Genomic DNA, 13,774 nt, shown 5'->3' with positions numbered 1-13,774 from the left:
TGTCAATTTCAAATAGACTCCTGCAGGTTCTGCTGATTCTCCCACTGAGCGGCAGGGCTCAGGGCACGATGAGGAGAGAAGTTTATCTTAAAAGTGTCATTTTAGCCTTGTTGTCAAAATGCCCACTTAACCCACCCAAACATCTCAAGCCCACCCTTTGCTGGCCTTCTGTACCCATTTTTTTTTTTTTATTAAACAAGAGAGTAGACAGGTACATGGTGGTAAATGCTAACTGTCCGTATTTGCATAGACACACAGTGTAATCTCTGAGCACCATATACAGAGAAAGTAAGGGAAAAGGTAGAATTCTATTTGCTACTACACAGGGCCCAGCACCCCAGCTTCCAGGAGAACCAAGGGAAGAGGGGGCTTTTCTCTACTCCCACAGAGCACCGTGGTGGTGTCGATTCCACAGTTTGAGACAAGAAGGGACCAAAACGAATTTAGAACAGAAGAGTGGAGTTCTTTTCCCCTTGTACTATGTCAAGATTATTTCCCTCAAATATGTTGAGAGCCATCATGTTGAGAAAAAAGACTTCAAAAACGGGGAACTGAGCACAAGAGAGGTGGGGCGAGCGGGAAGTCCCAGGGACTGGAGAAAATTTAAAAAGAAAAAGAAAAAAAATTATAAAAGAAGGTTGAAATCCATCAGTGCTCTTTTCTTTCAGTCATCTTCTCCCTCATCTTCCTCTCCATCATCATCTTCTTCACCTTCATCCTCATCCCCTTCTCCATCAATATATTCCAATCCATCATCATCATCGTCATCATCATCATCATCATCATTTTCCCCTTTTTCATCATCCATATCAGGAACCAAGTAGTACTGCAAGGGATTTGGCCAGGTGTCGTCTTTGATGACCTCTCCTAATCCATCTGTGTCTGCATCAGAATGGTCAGTGAACCCGGTGAAGAAGCTCTCTGGTTCTTCACTCTGCCTCTTCCTGCTGGCTTTATTCTGTGTTTGACTTGAGCGTCTCATCAAATCCTTTCCGGATTTCCATTTGATTTCAGTGGACTTTGAGGATGAATCATCACTCTCATTCAGATAAAATTCTTTGGAGAGGACTTTATTTTCAAAGTAAGGATTTTCATCAAAATAAAAATCTATGCTGTAACCTGAATTTATATCTTCAAATTCTGTCACTTCAACTCCGGTCAAATAATGCAGAGCCTCTTCATCCTCCTCCCAAAGTTGAAAAATGCTGTTACCCCAAAATTTGGAATTTTGATGGTCAATTGTGACCTCTTCTGAAAAAAAAGTAGTTGACAGAGTTTGTAATATTTCTGCTACTTTCAAAACTTCCCAACTGGCTTGTTCATTAAGTCTGTTTCACTTTGTACTTCATCAATGTGTCCAATTGCTTCTCACTGTTCTTTTTCCCCATTCTGCAAGCCACACTGAGTAGCTGGCCAGCTTTCTAGTTTCAGGGTAGTCATTGCTCTGGGCTTCTCAGGCTGAGGCAGAGGAGTTGGTCACTGTTTCAGGGCCATGACACAAGGGAAGTCTGCCAAGCAGAGAGAGGTCCTGACCGTGGCCAGCTGCAGAACACTGGAAGCAAGTTTTACTTTTTGAATATAATGTACAATACAGCCCAGCTCTAAAGATTCAAAGAGAAAATCAGGGCATCACAACAAAGAGATCAAAACAAAATCAGAATCCTGCAGGACAAATATTAAACACTGTTGCTTACTGTTCATCACCTTTGGTTCATTCAGCAATCTTGGCTTCAAGGAGTTACTCAGAGTCTCTCCAGCTCTACTACCTGCAGCACACAGAGCTTCTTCCTTGGACTCAGGCTGATTCCACTCTATACCTGAAGATTTTCTTACAGAGTATCTGATTGTCCTGGCTTCTCCAATATCCTGGGGTCTCCATTGCAACTGCAAATTCACCTTCATATTTCCAGGCAATGACCTGTCTGGGCTTCTCCAGAGGAACTCTAATTCTGCCAGGCCTTAGCTGTCCTCCATGACCCCCTCAATTTTGCATCCTTCCTGCCTTTAAAGTTAGTATCAGGTGAAGAACATTTATATTGCCAAGTTCTGTTGCAGCTGAAAACGTCACCCGCCCCCTTGAGCCACAGCTCTATCAGCTTCTGTATGGTGGTCCTGAGGAGCAATGTCCTACTGTCCCAATGAAGCACAAGAGCTTTCACTTTGGTAATGCTGACATCTTTGACATTCACAGCTGCTTCTTCAGCCTAAAATTGATCAGCACACATATTCTAAGCTGAAATATCACCCCCATCCCAGTTCTCAACACAGTCCTTAATTCCCTCTGTAACCTCATGAGCCAAACCTCAACCTTCCACATTTGCTCAACATTTTTAACTTCTGGGATCCCATAAGGATGGCTTATTGAGTTCTTCCCACATCACACAATGACTTTTCCATTCCAAAGTTCCAAACACTCCCCAAAATAGTACAAGGGCATAAAAGCCATAGCCATGTCCATCACAGCAGTGACCACACTTCAAGTAGCAATTTCTCCCCTACTTTCATTGCTGTTGCTATGATAAAAAATCTCCTAATAAAAAGCATTGCAGCAGGCAGTTTATATAGTTTGCAATTCTGGGCAGGAACTTAAACAGCCAGTAACATTGTATTCATGGTCAAGAGAGATGAGTGAATGCGCCACTCTCTTTACTGGCCAATCACGTGTAGATCCTCTCTCCTTGAGACTCTCTTCTCAGATGATTTTAGATTGTCAAGTTGAACACTGAAAGTAACTATCAAAGTTTCTTTAGATGCTGTCCTTCCTTGAGGGTTCAGGTGAGAGGGTGCTGTGTCCTATATTACATGTCTTCACACAAAGCCAAAGAATCTGAGCAAAACATGATAACTTTTACCTTATAGAAAACAGTGCTTAATGCCTTGGAATTAGTTTTTATCCTTTTGGGAGTACAGGAGATGTTAAGAATAGCATTATATTTTAATTGCTGTTCTATAGACTCTCTAAAAATGTTTGCTGTGATTGTGTAACTTTTGCTACTCCTGTTTGTTTATTTGAGGATATTGACAACTTTCGCCTGACCACTAGCTTGCCAGATGTAGATATAACTTTGTTACATAATTCTGTCAGGGTATGTTTCATGTAACACAGAAGTATCTGGAAGGCATAACTGTGTTATAACCCCAAACTGCATAGGAAAAACCTTCCAGTAAGCCGCATGCTTGTACAAACACAGTGCAGACATTTCTACCTACCTGCTGCATTCAGAACGTCAGAGACTTTTAGCATAGGACAAAGACAGCAGATAATCTCACTGACACGATCTTTTTCATTTTTCTCTCTCTGATATCCCAGTTTTGAGGCCTTATATAGTCCTATGCAGATGGGTTTCTCTGTCTGCCAGTAAAACATCATTACAAAATATTGTATTTTCAGTTTCTATTAGGGACAAATAGAAACAGTTTATAAAGCCCTCAAGTCAGGGGAAAGGAATTCACTAAAGATAAAATTCACAGATGCAGTGACCAGGGTGTAGCTAATCTTCTGGGAATCTGCAGATGCCTGAAGATCACACTGTGTTTTCTCAGAGATTGCAGGTGTGATGGAAAACTTACTTTCTCCATCCCTAAGATACAATTTTATTTTTGTTGACAACCAAATAAAAATGAACAATTACTTTGCACTCATATGACTTGAAAATCAATTTGTCAGAGTAAACACAAGCATCTTCAGGAAAGAAGTGCCTGACTGCAAAGCATCTCTCGGAACATCTCCCGGAGATAGCTGCTCCTGGCACGGCCTGCCTTCACTTCATTTAAAGATTTGTGGATATTTGGGCTTACAGTGCTTACAATGCAACCTAAGTAAATAATGACAAATGAGTTAAAAAAAAAAAAAAAAACGAAACAGGACTCTATACACAAGATCCCAGATTCTGAGGTGTCAGATGATGATTTTTTGAGCAACAGGGAAGTTTTATTCATACTTACTTTTATTTTATTCATATTTATCCTGTACACAGCGATGCCCTCAGTCGTTCGCTAGGTTAAAATCAAAAGCTATAAATGGACTATGCATCTTTTAGTTTTTTAAATATCTCCAGAGGAACTTCTTCATAAATGAAATCCTGGATGTGTTCTAAATGTCAGTTGCCTCAGACTCATTTATGATTTAGAGTTCAACAGTGACTATTCTTTGTTACTCAATAATGGATTAAAAGCAGGATCTGGAGTCTATGGAAAGACTCAGTGAAATAAAAGCACTTACTGTACAATCCTTCTGACCTGAGTTCAATCCCTGGAACTTACTGTGGAAGGAGACAACCGACTCTCAAAATTGGTCCTCTGGCCTCCATACATTCCCTGTGGCATGCCTGTACCCACACTCACTCACACATATATTATACATACACATACACATACACACAAAATCGCTCACTGTAGATAAAATAAAATTTGAAAAAAGAAAAGCAAAACAGGGTCTGAAATGTGTTTTATAAGTATATGTTGAAAAATGCCTATTTTTCTCTTTGTTTAATGAAATTTTATCAGGCAATTGTTCATACTTCCATTTATATAGTAAGAATAATCAGGTGTTTTCTTTTTTCCCTCAAACACCAGTTTATGAGAACGCAAAGGTGTTGTCCTAGGCATTCTTTAGAAGCTTCATGAGACATCTAAAATAGAAACTGTAACCAAATATTTTCTAAAATTTATGTAGGATTTGGTATTCCTCTCCACTTCAAGTGACAAAATCTATTTGGCATATTTAACTCTCCTCCCCAGTTTCTTGTCCTAATCTTTGCTTTTTTCTAAGCACTTCTTACATTTCTTTTGTGTTGATAGATTCAGAATGCAGTACTGATTATATCCATCTATTCTTTAAACTCCCCAGTATTATAGTCCAAACTACTTGGCGTGTCACAGACTACATTTTACTCAGCTCAAACTTCCTTCCCTCCACTGTCATCCATTTAGGTGACTTCAGGACCCTATTCTGTTGTACAAGGGAGCTGCTTGGCCCTTAGACATGTGGCTGTTTCTATTGGGGGGATCTGTTTCTCCCCAGTTTTGGTGACTTCTGAATGCTTTCCCTGATGAGACAAAAATCCTCAGTAAGATTTCTGTGATTTCTGTGCTTATCTTGTCTGTAAACTTTTCAGTATCTTTTGCAAATTTAGCTATGAAAGTGTTCACTTTTCATTGATTAACAAAATTAGTGGATTCCAGAATACTTATCCCACATCATAGGAGCACAGCACAGCTGAGAGAGTAAGGCACAATGACTTCTGAATTGAGAAGAGACTTTGAGGATTCCAAAGATGACTAATGAAGTATTCAGAGCAGGGAAATCTACAAGAAAGTTTATGTGCAACGTATTTATCATGGGAAAACTATGATATATTCCTGTGAAATCCTTGTTGCAGTGATGAACAGGCTCAAGTATATAGTATGGACACTGGATTCAGTTCTCAGTCCAACTGAGACTAACAAAAAGGTTTCCTTAAAGTTTAGAAAAATTGTAAAAGCACCAAAGTAAAACATAATTTCTTTGTCAAAGATCTTTGTGGTTTGATTGAAATATTAGAAGGAAGTCAATGTGATGTGGTAAAAAGAATTCAAATCGGAGTGGGAAGCACTGAATCCCATTAGCACCTTTGTGTTTTCCAGCCTTGGACTTTGTGTAATCCTTCAGACTTTCTGAATGTTTAGTTTCCTATTTTTGTGATAAGAGCTGAATGACTATAGCTTATGACATGGTATCATGATCCAACTGAACAACTGAGCATATGAAATAAATAAGTGCAGCAAAGTGTATAGTCAGACAGGAGTTTGCCATGTCATACCTGTGATGTTATGGAATGAAGACAGAAAATTTAAAATATGTTCTGGGTAACCCAGTGACTACGAGGCCCCTATGAAATGAGGCTCTGCCTAGAATGTCATATAGAATACAAACGAGGTAAAGGAAAATTGTGCTATTGTGTGTAATCATAAGTAATATTTTGAACAGCTAGGGAAGGAAGGTGGTTATTGAGGAATGTGGATGAAATTTCCGCAGACTGTTTTCCCAAAGGGGAGGGGTGAAGTATGAAAAATACAGCAGACACAGCTAATTCCCAAATGGTAGCCAACACCTTACAACTCCACACCCATCACCGGGTGCATGAGTGTGTCTGAGTGTGCATTCTTATGTGTCTATAAGCACAGGTCTAACTTACAGATCTCTGAGTTATTGCGAAGTTTTAAATTTACTTTAAAATGTGGAATATTTCACGGCCTTCAGCATAGCTTCATATGTTTCTTACTTTTAACTGTGACTCTCCCTTAACTTTCAGCTCTTCACAGATTCTTGTTTATTGTCCGAAGGTTCTTCCAAACTCCTTAGGGTTTTTCCAAAACTCCAGGCACCAGAACCTTTGAGCACCTTACCTTAGTCTCTGCTAGTAGTCTACTTTAGAGTGCTCAAGGCTACTCTCAGCTTCCACCTGTCTCTAAGTAACGTAACTTTCTTGCCACAAATCACTGGGTATTGATCGTCAGGAATGAGACACTAAAGAGGAGAATTGTTCACATTCTCTGTGACAGTCACATATAGTGTAAAGTGATAATAAATGTGAAGAAAATAAGAAATCTGCCAAAAAAGGTCAGTATTTATTAGGGTTCTTTTTTCAAATGGCCAGAAATTGAGGTTCATCTACCCCTGGAAAAACAGTGAAATTATAAGGGGAATGCTAGGGTGTTTCACTTAATAACAGGAAGCCTCAAACCCTCTGAAGAGCCGAGATTCAAAAGCAATTCAATACAAATTTGATGTATCACAACCTTGTTTTTTGTCTCCTGCTTCAAGAACCAGCTAATCTCTGTCCTATCTGTATATTGTCACTGTTTCATTGCTGTGAAATGTATCTTGCTGTGTAGTTGCCGATGCTGGCTGTGTACTGAAGAATACAGTTGCCAAGAAGCTCTGTGCTTATAATTCCTCTAATCAAATAGCAGGAACTTACCGTTTTATATTTCTCCTTTCTAAAATGAAGATGAAAAGGATTGCATTTACTTACCAAGCCTAAATAAGATTGATACCACATGGGATATCAATAGTGAAAAGGAGAGGACCAGAAAAATCACACACTTCTGTCAACTTGAGAGACAGGTTGAAAAGGGAGGCCATTGTCAGAGCAGGGAGAGAGGTTTTAGGTTTTGGGGTGGTTTATTTGTTTTTTTATTTTTTGTTTTTTTTTTTGAGAGAGAGGAAGCATTTGTTAATAGTCAAATGCAAATATTAAAATTGACTTTTAATTGCTTATAATATGGTTTCAGAAAAGTCATTTATATGAACAGCTTGCTCTATCATTAGGGTGTAATTAGTATTTGGAATTCTTATTCCTCCAAGATACTGAACAAACTCGTCAGATTAAAGAAATGCATAATGGCCAATTATTTGTTTGCTAATTGTACTTTAGGGCATAAATTGTGTTAGAGAGTTCACTACAATGAATCTCTAGAAGTTAAAAGCATACTAAGGGTATTCCTCTGGGAAAATTATCAATATTTTATTTTCTACCTATTTTTGTTTTAAAGTATTTAATACAGGATTTAAAAAATAACCCTATATTAGTATTTGGAACTACAACAGATTCTATTCCTTTTGTTGCAGATTCCATTTTATTAAAGTCATTGCTAAATTTGTATAGACATATTGAAAATTTAATATAGACTAAATTCATTATACTGAAGCGATTTCTTCACTAGATATAATATAAAATGTGATATGTCCCCAAAGAGAAATATTTGCTAAATATTAGAAATATCCTTGAGACTAAGACAAATCAAGCCGTGTCATATATAAAAGAGTTCTCTGTTTACATTGAAAGTGTCACCTTTAGCCACAATTCCTGAGAGCATGATGTTCTCAGTGTCCTCCAGTGAGAAATTATTATCTTTAGACTTGTCCTCAAGGGAGAATTTAATGAATGTTTTTTCACTTACTGTGCATTTTGGATAAAGAATAGGTCAAATATTACTAATAGATTCAAAATTTGACCATGAAAACAATCTTCCATAAATCAGCTTGTACTTTTAATTATGGGAGTTGCACATTCCAGGGGGAAATGTGTGTTTTATGAGTGTGCTTCTCTTTAAGGTAAATAGCAGAGCATCCTCACTGACAGCTTTAGTTCACCATCAATAGGACATCTCTGACCTTGTCACTCAATAATTTTGTAAAATAGGTTAAGCTTGTACAGTCAACTTTGGTCTTATAATTGTGTCTATATGATTAGTATCATACAGAAGGACCTTACTGCCCTGAAAACCCACTGTGCACAGCCTCTTTTACCCATTTTCCTCCCAAGTCCGAACAATCACTGATCATTTTATTCTTTTCCAAAAATTTTACTTTTTCTAGAACATTATACAACAAGATTCACACATTATGTAACATTTTCAGATTCTTTCACAAGGTAATACAGATTTAAAATTCATACATTTCTGGAGACCTCCTTTGCTTTTAGGGCTAAAAACATTCTACTGAGTGTATGCACCAACGTTAACATATGACAATTGTGAATAAAGCTGTCATAAACATCAATGTATGTGTTTTTGTATGGACTGAAATTCCTTGGGTAAATATCATGGGGGCGGTGAGGCGTGTATATAAGAATTTTTTCCAAGGCCTCTCTCCTACCCACAGGCCTCTCTCCATGGTAAGCCCATTGTGCCCTCGGTGCCTTGACTCCCCCAGCCCCATTCACCCTCTCATCTCCCCCTCCATTCTCTCCTCCGAGTTTGGGCCCTGCCCCATTCCTTGTCTTGGGGCCCCAGACACCTGCGGAACCAAAACTGCTTCCTGATCCTTTTCATCCAGACCAACTTAGTGCCTTCTCTGGGCCCCAGGAGCACTGCTTCTGGGTCTGGCCCCAGCCTCACCTCCTTCTGCTTCCCTGGGGCTGCCCCACCCACCAGCCTCTTTCTGGGATACAGGGCCTGACCTTTCTTCTTCCTGATCCTTTGAATCTAGACCAACCCACCTCCTCAGTGCAGTCCCCAGGAGTCCTTGGGGCCTCTTCCTGCCCCATTTGCCTTTGCATCTCTGGGTGACAAGGCCACCTGCAGCCCTAGACCGGCATCTTTCCTGGGCCAGGCTCCCGACCCAGTCCAACCCTGAAATTCCTGAGGCCAAAATCTTTCCTGGAGGGATCCAGACCATAGCAGAAAGCCTGAAAACATCTGACCCTCATCTGACTTGGGCCTCTGTGGGAACTCCTGAAGACAAAAGCAATCCGGCCACTCCAATATAAAATCAAAAGAGAGAACCATAAGCTTAGATGAACCAGCTTTTCTTGCCCAAAAAGTAAACCAAAAAGACACATAGGAAATTACAAAAGAAATTCACATGTCAAAATCACAGAGAAAAAATAGTAACATGAAAAACCAAAATAACATATCCCCACCACATACCAGTAATCCTCTAGAGGAGCACAATGAGAATCCCCTAGAGACAATGCAGGACATGGAACTCAATAGAACAATGATGAATATGATAAAAGAATTCAGTGAATTTAAAGAACACACAAACAAGGTAATCATAGAGCTGAAGGAAGACAGGGATAAACTTCTGAATGAATTCAGAAAAGAGCTGGAAATATTGAAGACTACTTAGGCTGAAATGAAGAAGGAAGTGAAATACTCAGTAAGCCAATTAGAAGTGACAGGAGAAAGCCTCACAAATAGGATGAAGGAAATGGAAAAAAAGAATATCAAAACTGGAAGATAGAGTGGACGAACTAGACCACTAAAGAAAAGATTATGAAAAAATTTAAAAAATCACAAGAATGGATTATGAAGGAATTGCGTGATACCAATAAAAAGAACAAACTTACGAATCATAGGCATACAGGAAGGAGAAGAATCCCAAGATAATAGCATGGACCAGATCTTCAACAGAATTGTAGAAGAAAATTTCCCCAAAATAAACAAAGACATGCCCATACAAATACAAGAAACATATAGAACACCAAACAGACAGGACCAGAAAAGAAACTCTCCACGGCACGTCATAGCAAATACACTACAGGTACAAAACAAAGAGACAATTCTGAAAGCTGCAAAAGACTAACAACAAGTCATATATGAAGGTAAACCCATTAGGATTATAGCTGACTTTTCAGTGCAAACTATGAAAGCCAGAAGAGCCTGGACCAAAGTATTCCCAGTTTTAAATGACCACAGATGCCAACCCAGACTACTATACCCAGCCAAAATGTCTATTATAGTCAAAGGGGAAAGAAAAATCTTCCATGATATAAATAGGCTGAAGGAATTCATGTCCACAAAACCAGCCCTTCAGAGATTTCAGGAAGCAATACAAAGAGCTGAAGAAAGGAATGACTAGACCCAAGCGATTGCAGAAAGAAATCCAATGAAGGTATAACTGTGGAAAAGAACAGCTATATCAAGAATGTAAACAGAAATAAAAATGACAGGATTCAATACTCATCTTTCATTAATAACTTTAAATATTAACGGACTGAACTCCCCAGGCAAAAGAAAAAGACCATGTCAATGGATTAAGAAACAAAACCCATCTTTTTGTTGTCTGCAAGAAACTCATCTCACTTTCAAGGATAGACATTACCTCAAGTGAATGGATGGAAAAAAAATATACCAAGCAAATGGCAAAGAAAAAAGAGGCATAGCAATTCTAATATCTGACAAAATTGACGTTAAACTAAAACTAATCAGAAGAGACAAAGAGGGCCACATCATTTTGATCAAAGGAACAATGAATCAAGAAGATATTATAATCATGAACATATATTCGCCAAACTCTGGTGCACCCAACTTCATAGAAACAATACTACAGGACTTTAAGACTCAGAATAATCCTAACTCATTAATTGTAGGCAACTTCAATACCCCAGTCTCTCCATTAGATAGGTCAACAGGGCAGAGAGTTAACAGAAGGACTTCTGAATTAAACAATACCATATATCAAATGGACTTAACAGACATCTACCGAGTATTCCACTCAAGCACCAAAGAAATACTTTCTACTCAGCACCCCATATAACCTTCTTCAAAATCGACCTTATACTGGGGCACAAAACAAACCTCAACAAATACAAAAAGACTGAAATAATTCCATGCATTCTATCAGACCACAAATGCAATAAGCTTACAATCAAGACACCAAGAAGCCCTAATCACCACATGAACACTTGGAGAATAAACAACACACTCCTGAATTATATGAATGGGTCAAAAGAGAAATTAAGAAATTAATAAAAGTATTCCTGGAACTAAATGAAAAGGACAATACAACACAACAAAACCTCTGGGACATGCTGAAAGCAATCCTTAGAGGGATGTTTATCGCTCTAAGTGCCTACATCAAAAAATCGGAGAGCACAAATAAATTACTTAACATTGCTACTAAACACACTTGAAAAGCAACAGCAAATGAAACCCAAACCGAGCAGACAAGAAGAAATAACAAAAATCAGGGCAGAAATTAACGAAATTAAAACAAAGAAAACAATACAAAGAATCAACAATTCCAAGAGCTGGTTCTTTGAAAAGATAAACAAGATTGACAGACTGCTATCCCTATTAACCAAAAGAAAGAAAAGGCATCTCCAAAGCACCTCCAAATCAACAAAATCAGAGATGAAAGGGGAAACATCATGACACCAGAAAGATACAGGATATTATAAGGGAATACTTTAAAAACCTGTATGCTCCTAAATTTGAAAACCTTAAAGAAATGGATGGTATCTAAAGGCATGGGAGCCACTAAAACTAAATCCAAGAAGAGATTAACAGCTTAAACAGACCCATATCACAAAAAGAAATAGAAACAGTAATACAAAACCTCCCATCTAAAATAAGCCCAGGACCAGATGGATTTACAGCAGAATTCTATCAGACATTTAAAGAAGATCTACATCCAATACTCTTAAGCTATTCAAAAAGATAAAAATGGAGGGAGAACTTCCAAATTCCTTCCATGAAGCCAGCATCACTTTAATACGAAAGCCAGGTAAAGATACAACCAAAAAAGAAAACTATAGACCCATATCCTTAATGAGCATAGATGCAAAAATTCTCAACAAGATATTTGCAAAACACATGCAGACACACATCAAAAAGATCATCCACCATGATCAAGCCAGCTTTATCCCAGAGATGCAGGGATGGTTCAATATACATAAGTCAATAAAAGACTTTTGACAAAATTCAGCATGCATTTGTGTTCAAAGTCATAGAGGGAAATGGACTGGAGGGAACATACCACAACATAATTAAAGCCATATACAACAAACCACATCCAACATACATTCTAAATGGAGAAAAACTGGAAAGATTCCCATTAAAATCAGGAACCAGACAAGGACGTCCACTATCTCTACTCCTTTTCAACATAGTGCTTGAAACTCTTGCTAGGGCAGTAAGACGAGAGAAAGAAATTAAAGGAATACTAATTGGAAAAGAAGAGGTCAAATAGATCAAATTATCCCTTTTGCAGATGATATGATATTATATCTAATAAATGCCAAAATTTCCACCAGAAAACTCCTAGAAATTGTTAGCACATTCAGTAAAGTGGCCGGTTACAAAATTAACCTACCAAGTCTATACCCTTTCTATATACCAATAACAAGCAATCAGAGAAAGAACACATGGAAACACTCCCAATTTCAATAGCTGCAAAAAAATATGTCTCAGAATAAACCTGATGAAAGACATTAAAGACCTCTAATATGAAAACTTTAAATTTTTAAAGAAAGAAATTGAGGAAGACATCAGAAGATGGAAGGACCTCCCATGCTCATGGATTGGAAGAATTAATATTGTGAAAATGACCATCCTACCAAATACCATATATAGATTCAACTCAATGCTAATCAAAATCCCCATGACATGTTTCACACAATTGGAAAAAAAAAAAACCCTAAGATTCATGTGGAAGCACAATAGACCTCGGATAGCCAAAGAAACCCATAGTGCTAAGAGCAATGCCAGGGAGATTGCTATACCAGATTTCTAGCTGTATTACAGAGCTATTAGGTCATAAAAACAACATGGTACTGGCACAAAAATAGACCCATAGACCAATGGAACAAAATTGAAGACCCAAATGTAAGTAAATGCAATTTAAGCCACCTGATATTTGACAAAGGGGCCAAGAACATTAACTGGAGTAAAGACAGCATGTTCAGCAAATGGTGCTGGCAAAACTGGATCTCCACTTATAGAAGAGTGAAACTAAACCCCTATCTTTCGCCGTGCACAAAAGTCAATTCCAAATGTCTCAAAGACCTCAATGTAAAGCCTGAAACTCTGAAACTATTAGAAGAAAACACTGGGAAAAACCTACAATACATAGGTGTAGGAAAGGATTTCCTAAACTGGACACCAATTGCTCAGGAAACAAGGGCAAGAATTAACAAATGGGACCTCATTAAACTAAAAAGCTTCTGTACATCAAAGGAGACAACTAAGGAAACAAACAGAAAACCCACAGAATGGAAGAAAATCTTCACCAGAGACACATCCGACAGAGGTTTAATAACCACAATTTACAACAAACTCAAAACACAGAGAACCAAGACAGGAAGCAATCCAATTAAAAGATGGGCTAAGGAACTGAACAGAGAGTTCTCAAAAGAAGAAGTAAAGATGGCTATGAAACATCTTAAAAGATGTCCAACATCACTAATAATTAGGGAAATGCAAATTAAAACCACTTTAAGATTTCATCTTACCCCAGCCAGGCTGGCTAAGTTAAAAAAAATATGGTACCAAATGTTGGAGAGGG

General features: G+C 38.1%; 1 pseudogene; it reads right to left on the bottom strand.

The window, feature by feature from the left end:
- Positions 1-664: 664 nt before the first annotated feature.
- On the bottom strand, positions 665-1,494 carry LOC103747751 (annotated as a pseudogene).
- Positions 1,495-13,774: the final 12,280 nt, after the last annotated feature.

The sequence above is a fragment of the Nannospalax galili genome, unplaced genomic scaffold (genome assembly GCF_000622305.1).
Source record: "Nannospalax galili isolate Female #2095 unplaced genomic scaffold, S.galili_v1.0 scaffold324, whole genome shotgun sequence".
NCBI lineage: Eukaryota > Metazoa > Chordata > Mammalia > Rodentia > Spalacidae > Nannospalax > Nannospalax galili.
The sequence above is the reverse complement of the archived record's forward strand: the minus strand, read 5'-3'. Positions and strand labels throughout refer to the sequence as shown.